A 9,611-nucleotide genomic window follows, 5' to 3' on the forward strand; every position below is an offset into this window, starting at 1 on the left:
AGGAGAGAACTAAAAGGCCTGTGAAGACATCTGGGCCTCCCTGGGCAGGATGCAGAGAGCCACACAAGTGTATGTGTCCAATCAGCCATGCTAAAAACCAACCACCTCCCCCTTCCCTGTAGTATATCAGTACTGGAGATGGGAGGACTTCCATGGGGGAATATCTGGGGCTCCCCTATAAAAATCAGCCCCAGCAGTGTCCCCTCATGTTGGCCCCATGTTGATGCCTTGCCAGCCAGCACCTTGAATTGCCACAGCATGAGCTGCCCCACAGAGTCAACCTCCTTCTCCTCCCAATAATATTAGGAGATGATGGCTCCTTTTTCTTGTCCACATTAATTACAGATAAATCAGACAACTATGCTATCCAAACCACACTTGCTGTGCATATGGTCAGGACACCAAATTTCAAGCCCATTAGGTACATCTCAGCATGCCTTTCATTTCCATCACTGGTGACATACTTTAATTAATATTTTCCAGAGGTCACCATCCCTGAAGAGGCCAGAAACCTAAAGGAGCTGGAGGGGCGCAAGCATGAAGGAGCAAACAGATCCTGTAGCCTGCAGCCCTAGGAGTGATGTCCTTCCAAGCATTTAGTTGCTATTAAGAAGCATACCCATGGAAACTGATGCAGTTTTCCTTCTTTCTACACACTTGACCAAAAAAATAAAGCTCCTGTAACAAGAAAATGTTTGTAAAGACTTAATGCATCTTCCCATGAGCCACAGTATGACAGTGTGGCTACAGTGCCAGGCCTTAGCTGAAACTGTCTGCTGCAGAACAGGGAAACTGTGATTGTAATCCTCCCAAGTCCAGCCTTTAAATGAAATGACAGCCTCTGGGACCACACTCAGGCTACTGCTGCTCCAGACCTGCAACTACTTGTAATTCTATATAGTGATGCCAAACATTTTCTGCTTAACATATATGCTATATTCCACGGGATACATGCAGCTCAAATACCCCCCAAAGTTAAAAATGGTTCCCTAAGGGGTTACTCCAGAAATATAAAAATTTTTTTTGCAATTTAATCTAAAATTTTACATGAGTCTCTAAGACCATCTTGTGAAGACTTTCTTGTAAACACCATCTTTGAGGTAATGTTTTGTAAAGATTTGCAATGTGCTGTCATCTTGAACTCATCTCCAGTGGCAGAGCTTCAAAGATAGGTATAGGTTTTTTGGGTGATATTTTGCAGAAACTAAAACTAAAACTGTTTCTAATCAAGGAGGATGGTATATGAAGGATACTCTGCACTACTTTGACAGTGTTCATTACAAATACAGCAGAAGAAATTCAAAAACTGAGGATGGCCACACGTCTGTTTGACAGGTAATGGCACAGCCCTTGGCAGCCCAGTGGACTGTTTGCTCCTGAGCCTTGTGGAATTCCCATGCATTAACGTCCCCTCCTGGTTCACTCTTTTGATTAACGTTACCTCCTAGTGATGGCTGATCATTACCAGGGAATAAGCACAGCCTTCCTGTGTCTCTATTCAAACCTGTAGATCTGATTGTAACTCTTTCACATAAGTGCAATCCATATATTTTGTGACAAACCTTTGTCCCCACAGAGCAAGAAAAGTCTAAGAGCTTTGAAAGGAAAAATTCCTGTCTTTAGAGCTGGCAATGAATTTAAGGGTTCAGATCTGTCCTGCTGTGCCAACAATTGCTTCTTCTTAACAGGCTGCTCTCCCTTCCTGCTAGAGAAGTCTGCTGCCCTATTCTCTTCTTCCCTGACATCTGGTCAGGGTGGAAGACCTCTAATGGTATGTGGACATGTACATTCACACACAGAGGCAGCTATCCTTGGACACAAAATCCTGTAGCTGCTCCCTGATCCCCTGCTCTGGTACCTGGACAAGCAAGTCTCCAGCTCACAGCCCTGCTCCAGCTGCAGTACTTGCCCCTGTGCCACTGCTCACCAACCTGTCCAGGATCACGCTTGGTGTGCTCACACGCACCCACTCAGACAGAAAGCACTCACTGCATTCTCACTAAACTGGGGTTTAGTGAGAATACAGAACAGATTAGAGTGATCAAGAGCAGTCAGGGTTCAGGCAAGCATACTGACCCACCCTTTCTATACTCTTTTTTCCCACGCTTGCACCTTTCCAATCCACCTCATTTCCTTCCGTTTCCCGCTTTTAATCCCTTCCCCAGCATCCTGAACTAAGTCTTACATGTTCCCACAGCCCTTGAAAAGCATCCCAAAATAGGTTGTGGACAATCCCAAAACTGCTTTTCCCATCACATCCCACAATGAATAGGCATCATCTTGTTGTAAGTACCTTTAGGTGTTTCTCCATGACCCGCAAAGAAGGTCATATGCCTGTTCTGCAAGGCCTCATGCACCATGTCGTGTTTCTTATTAGATCTCTGCTGCTGCTGCTCTCCTACACAAAATCCTGCAGTAAAGGAGGTTTTCTGAGGACAGGGTCTTCCACAGACACAAGAAAGAGGAATAGGATGTCCAGGACTCCAATAGAGGCTGGTGTTGGAAAAGGAACCAGACTCGTTGTAAGAAGCAAATTTCATAGGACAGAAGGTGGTGTTTTTCCTCCTGGCTATTCATGCCATATGTCTGCCATTTACTGTGATTTTGAGTTATATTTCTTGGCATTTTCCTCTTCTGTCTGACTTTCCACTCTTCCCATTGCACAATACCTGATGGAGTTGTGGATGGCACATTGGCCTTGCAGACAAGGAGGACACAATGAGGTCAAATGCATGAGTCATACGCTAAGCCACGAGAGCAGGAGCCTGTTGCAGCAGTGGGCAGGCTCGTTCTGTCTCAGTTGCCACCATGGACAACCACTGCATGGCATTTGGAAAGCATGATGGGGACTGGGGACTCTCCACCTTGAACAGAAGATGGAGAGCACTGACACTGAGGCCACGGAGGACTAATGATCCTTTCCACTGCTTAGAGTTTGCTTTTTTTCTGTTCAACTGCTTCGTACCTCTCCTTTCAGGGCAATGAATGCTACTTCCCAGTGTGGCACTGCTCTGCATCTGATGCTCCACACCACCAGGAGATGGTAAATCACAGTGATAGGTTTCCATCCAGGGAGAAAAGGCACAATGGAAAAGTATCAGATTTAGGAAAAGAAGGCTAGCCTGCTGCTGGTGCATACAAAGCCCAGAGCCTAGAGGAAGCTGTCTAGAAGTCATCAAGGTCTTTCTGCGGTTTCCAAGGTAACTTCCATCTTCTGTCACCCAGGTGAGGCTCAGCTTCTATCATCATGCGAGCAGAATACAAATAGTGGCTCTGAGGTGAAAAACAAAATGCACACAAAATAGTATGTGTTACCTCAGCTGCTCTGCTAGTGGCTTCTCAGTTTCCACCCTTCCACACCTGGCCATTGAGGCAAAGTGTCAGGAACAAGGAACTCATCCACTGCAGCTGAACCTCCAAATGCACTTGCTGCCAGAGGGAAGTCAGGTAATTCAAAATTGCCATAGGTGGCTTTCCAACTGGAGTCATGACTCAAGAGCCCAGGGACCTCATTAATGCACAGCTTCTACATGCCCACACTACATGGATCTGACCTTCCCTGTGTACTCACTTGAGAGGATCAATGAGTCCTCCAGCTGGCATAGGCAGCAGCTGGGCTTGGCTGCTGCCTAAAGGCCATCTTAGGGTCTTCCAGGGACATGAAAGTGTGAAGGCTTCTCAGACTTCATCTCTGTGGCAACCCAGGGAGAGCTGGGCTGCTGTCACACAACCAAGTAGCTCGTCATGCACAGAGTCACACAGGTCAGGTGCTATTCACTTCTGGACCCTGTGTGAGGAAAGCCACTGGGTTTTAATTGCCTCTTTAGCATGAGAGGAAAATGAGAGAAGTGAGAGGATGCACTTACAGTCATGCCCTCAGTGCAATACTTTAATTCTTTGATGTACTCATTTTTGTCCACAAAAAGAGAGTTTACAAGAGCAGAGGAGCCAAGGCTGTTGCTGAAGACCTTGGACTAAAATTTGCAAGTCTCACCAGTATCAGGAGTATTTTTATACTTTTTATCAAATCTACCCCCCTACAAGTCTTGGACCATCTCAGGTCACAAATGCAGAGAAGGGACAGATTGGAGCCTGAGGAGCTTCTCCCTGACACATGCCCTTGTGATTCTGTACCCTCAGGCAAGGGGGCTGCCTGAGATCTGCTTCCCCAGGCAGGGCCTGTGGCAATGCCAAGATGAGTGGATCTCTTCTACAAGACCAGACCACCATTTGTGTGCCTGGGCTGGCCTGCAGGAACCCTGTGGCTCACTCTTGAATGATGTAAAGAGATACACTTTGCCTTGTCCATTCCTAGGATGAAATTATGTATCACCATCAGCTGAAGCAACCAGTGAAATTTCTGTCCCATTCTCATTTGTCAAATTCTGCTGTCAAGGTCCTAGAAAACTGAGTGTGGAAGGACCTGCCTGGTCATCCACCAATGGTGGTGATTTTCACTAACACTGGGAGATGGGCATAGTTTAACAGATTGATACCTCTTGGGACAAAGACAGGTGGATTTGGAACCTCTCATCTGGGTTTAAGGACACAGGACAAGCAGGAATCCCCCACCAGCATCTAAATATCAATAGCATATGAGATGAGACATGATGCAAGCAGTTGAGACATCATCCTATTTTGACTGCTACACCCCCCTCAATGACCAACTGAGTACTCTTGGTTACAAAGTCACATTAAAAACTCTGCATTGGGAGGAATTCATGGTTTAGTAGCCAATATGAGACAGTGAAGATCTGTCAAATGCTTGGGAGTTCGAAATGCACTAGGCACAACTTTGCAAAGGCAAAAGAAAGCTTCTTTCTGAGACTGTCAAAAGATATAATCTTCAACTCTTTGTATGAGTCATCTGGGATGAAGTGCTTCCAACAGACAACATTTCTTACAGTGTAGTCATTTCACCTCTGATCTCCAAGCCCTGATTCTCAAAGAAAACCCTACAAAAGATCCCCTAGGTAAATCTGGGAACTGTATCTCATCCCTTCCCTGAACACTAACATTTTCAAATACATTACCGTCCTCCTCTCTGCACCTTTTCAAAGAATCAGTCTCTCAGTGCTCTACATCATGCTGCTATTATTCTACAAATTACCTGCATCTCTTTTACCCTTAGGAGATAACTACCAATATTGTCTTTATATTCCACAGGTGCTGTCAAATGCCTAGCTCAGACACAGGTCTAATTAAACCCAGAACAATTGTTCCCCATGTGCAGTTAGGTTTGAAATTCAACTCATCTTTCCTGAGAAGCATACTTGCCCTAAACCTCATCTGCTTTTTCCACCTATATTAGGTGGCTTTGTGAAAGTTATTGCACCTACCTAAAAATCTTTATCTTTAAATCTTTGGCACTAATGATACTGCCACACAGAAAAGCTTCGTAGACTGCAAGTAGGAGGGGCAGCATGCAACTGAGTTTATAAAAAAAGAGAGGAGTAACACTATGATATGCTTCACATAAGACCTTAAATTCTGTTTCATAGGACAGAGTTGGGTTTCAGCATTAGTTCAAAATCAGTATTCATTTTTGACTAGCAAAACTGATGCATAGCTACAAACCCCTGTGCAGCTCAGCCTCCCCTTCACTCCTTCAGCTCCTGCCTAGAAGAAACATCTCTTCACTTCTTCATAAGTCTCCTCTCCATAAGGGAAGCAGCATCCAAACTGCCCTTTCACTGATCCTCAGTTTCCCAACTGTAGAGGTAATAGTGTTCCTCAGTCCTGATAAGACAGGTTTAGGTTTAGCTACTCCAGGTGCTCTCCCTTCACACTGCTTATCCATCACTCCTCATGTTTGATCCTGACCATGGCCAGTCTCTCTTCAGACAGCCATCTGCACTGCTCTCCCCCAGAGGGCTGTACAGCATCTCACGGTCAACTTACTGCAGGAGAAGGACAGTGTGTCCTACCAATACCTACCAGGGCAGCTGCATAATAACTCTACTGTACATTTTCACATCAGGAGAGGACTTGAGTCTCTTCTCCTTAAAGTCAGGTATCCTGACTGGGACCTTCAAAGATGGCTTACTCCATGTTGCAAAGCCCTTGTGGTTCTGCAGCAGCAGCTGCCACAGAAGATCCCATGGAGAAGGAACATTGCTCATACAAGGCAGCAGGCAGGGCAGAGGCTGAAGGACTCCCCACAGTGTGGGCCAAACCAATGCTGTTGCTATGCCCCCATGGGAAGAGCTGACTGTGTGGGGCTGAGCTATGCAGAAGAGCAAGGAGCTCTGGGACCAATGGGTGCCCAGCCTGCAGGGTGACCTACTGTATTGCCATGACATGTATTTATCCCATTTAAAGAACCAACAGAGAAGTAAACTTTGACTATGGCCAAGTTTTTGATAAAGCATGGGGACCAACTGAGGCTTTTCTCATCTCTGGAGTATTTTAAGCATCTCCCCCTTCAGGCTGCTCTGTTAGCTCTTAAAGGATTGGGTTTATACTGGTCTCCATGTCTCACTAGATCTCTAGCAGGATCTCTTTCCTTACTTGGACCTCTAATTTCCATATATTTATGGCAGTATAATATCTTTAGGATTTAGTTGAAATTGGTGGATAGTTTCAAAAGCTAGGGAGGGAACAACTGTCAAGCAGATACACACCTACACAAACAGCATGACCCCAAGGGATGCCTTCCAATAGAAAAACAAGCTAAATACTAGGCAGTCATGACATTTAAGGCTCTATTATAATGCTGAAACATAAAAGTACAGAAATAATAGTGTGTGAGCAACCTAAATTTTGGCCCCTTTTAATGTTTGACTCCTTGACTTTGCAACATTAATGATTCTTTCAGTGAAGTGTTTTTACGTGCAATGCAATACTTTGTGCAATCACACATTAACTTTGATGCACTGTGTTTAGGTGAGGTGAGATCCCTTTTAATTTTCTGATGATTTCCACCTTATTTGAATTTTTCCACACACACTCTTGCCCACGAAGAGTAGATTGACAAACACCTGCACAGAGGATCTGCAACACAAAAGCCATCCACATCTTTGTTCCTATGCCACAGGTGATGGGAGGCTGACGAGTTTGATCCTCAAGCCTTGCAAGACAGGCTTATTGAACTTGACAGCACCACTTGTGTGCAGAGATGACTCACTTCAGCAGAAGCTGTGGGATCTGCTCCTGGTTGTGGAGCCGCTTTCTTCGCAAATTTGCTATCCTATAGAAAATACTGGCTATTCAAACAACACTCGTGTTTCTATTTTGGGTCACTGTTTACAAGTACAGACTAACAACAGTGGAAGAATGGAAATCTGCTCCCAGCCAATGGTTTTCTGGTACTCTCAAAAGCAATTGACAGAAGCTACATTACTGGAGAGGGTCAGAAAGAAAAATTGCTTTAAATACATTAAAAAGATGTTATTAGCTGCCAAAGATTTCACATTTCCTAAGAGGAAGGTGAATATCTGGCACATTCTCTATCAGGTTAGAGGAGTAATTATTAGTGCAGAGACTTAGACACTGACTCTTATCTTTGACAGCTCATCAAGGATTTCTGAGAACAGGCAAGTATCACAATGTTTTCAAAATATCAGTAAATTTTCTAGTCAAGAGCTGCACAGTTATAGGTGCTTAACTGAAGCACCCCTTAACGGCTGTCAGGAATAATTTGTACTGTCACTCAGTAGAGGCAACAGATGGTTTAATATCCAGGCCTTTTGTTCTGCAGACCTGTCAGCCAAGTACCCACCAGGCCTAAAGGAAATTGCTACCCATTCTTCTTACATTTGCTTCTCTTGATGTAAAATCAGCTGCCACTCCAACATCTAGTTCAAAGTCTCTCATCAAAACCATAATAGTAGTTCAATCAACAATGTTTTACAAGAGAAAATCACTTGACCCACAAAGTACTCAAAATGGGAGTTCATGCCAAACTTACAGCTCCAGGTGCGAGCACGCTTTATATGACCTGCCTTGATTTTCAAAATCTGAGTTTTATTGAGCAGTCATCTTGATGATTTTGTGTTGTCCACTTTTCTAATACAGCAGTGGGCTCCTTTCTGTAAAATATTCTGTATGCCTAGAAAGCCCATGATAAGCTGGCAAGTACAAGTGACTGTCCATGTCTGGGTTTTCTTCAGAAGAAGCACGTTATATGTCACTGAGACCAGAACAAAGGGACAAGGAAAGCAAGTCACAGAAATTTAATCTCAGGTCTGCTGCTCATCTCTCCACATGGTGGGGAAATTCTTAAATATTTCCCTTTCAATTTCAAACCTTTACCTTCTGAAAAGCTGTTAATGTAATATCAATACTGAAGATTAATGATGAGAGAAAAGCTTGTCTGAGCCAAAGGAAGGACTCAAAGTCAGTCAAATGAAATTCAAGTGGAAAAGAAATTAGACTTCATTATTCCTAGCATGGTCAGAAAGATGCCTTCTTTCTCACCCCAGAAGTTCTCCATGTGAACAAAGGAAGTTCGGGTCATTTAACCACTGTGCTATTTAGATAGTTGTTGTTGCCTAGTGTAACATGCCAGATAGTGAGGATAAAGCTTATGGCTGACTTCAAGTCATTGCTGTCTTCACTCCTGATCAAAAGGGTTAGGATCTTCAGTGGTAGCCAGGGCCATCAGAGGTGCTGGTGATGCACAGCAGGGATGGTGAGATGAGTGAGAAGCTCATCCGGGGCCAGAGTTGTTCTTTGGTGTTTCTTTATGAGATGGCTGAGTCAGAGTCAGCAATGATAGCAAATCTGTAACAGCAAATCAGTGAATTAGAGGCAGAGGTCTTGAAGACAGGAAACATGTCATGGCTCATATCAAGGTGTTCCTAAAAGGATTATGTTCCTTCTGTTCTCTAAGAAATAACTAGCTAATCTGACTCGCAGACATGAACCAGATCTGTGGGGCAAGGCAAGGCAGGAAGACGGGGAATATTCTTTCTCAAAGAACAGTGTAGAAAAGCAAGACACTGCTAATTTGCCAAGGGTCTGTGAGCCCCAGACTAAGGAAGGGCAGGTTAGGCAAATGGTCTGACAATAAGAAACTGAAAGGATAATAATATACGTGTTTGGTGTAGCACTAGTGCTGCAAGACAGAAAAAGGTTTTAAGAAGGTGTATGGATAAGAATAAGAATATAATAGTAAGGCCTTGAAAAAGTTATAACAGCCAGGAAGGTTATTTAAGTGAGGATAACTATGCCTGTTTGAAAGAAGAGCAACTGAGTAACACAGTAAAATGAGGCCAAGAGCTTGAATTCACAGAACAACGAGAGCCACTGTAAACCAAACGGCCATAAGGGTAGGGAGAAGTAATGGGATGAGGTTTACAAAGTTTGTGAAAATATTGTGGGCTCTGAAAAGAAATCTCAGTGCAGTCAGAAATGGCCTATTTTTATTTAAGTTTTTATCTTCTGGTAACTTTAAGGAAGAGTTTAGCATTCACCTCTGTTAGCTAAGGTTTCAGTGACTCATCCTGTCAGTGAATAGTTAACCTGATCGCGTCAGGACTTCAGAAATGACAAGTGTATGTGAAACAGTGTGTCAGCTTTTGGAGGGAGGTGGACATATCCTGCAAGCTGCAAGTGCTGATTTGAGGGTTGCTGCTGCCAAATGCTCAGTCTCCAGAAGAAATTGTTCT

The sequence above is a fragment of the Pithys albifrons genome, chromosome 1 (genome assembly GCF_047495875.1).
Source record: "Pithys albifrons albifrons isolate INPA30051 chromosome 1, PitAlb_v1, whole genome shotgun sequence".
Lineage (NCBI taxonomy): Eukaryota > Metazoa > Chordata > Aves > Passeriformes > Thamnophilidae > Pithys > Pithys albifrons.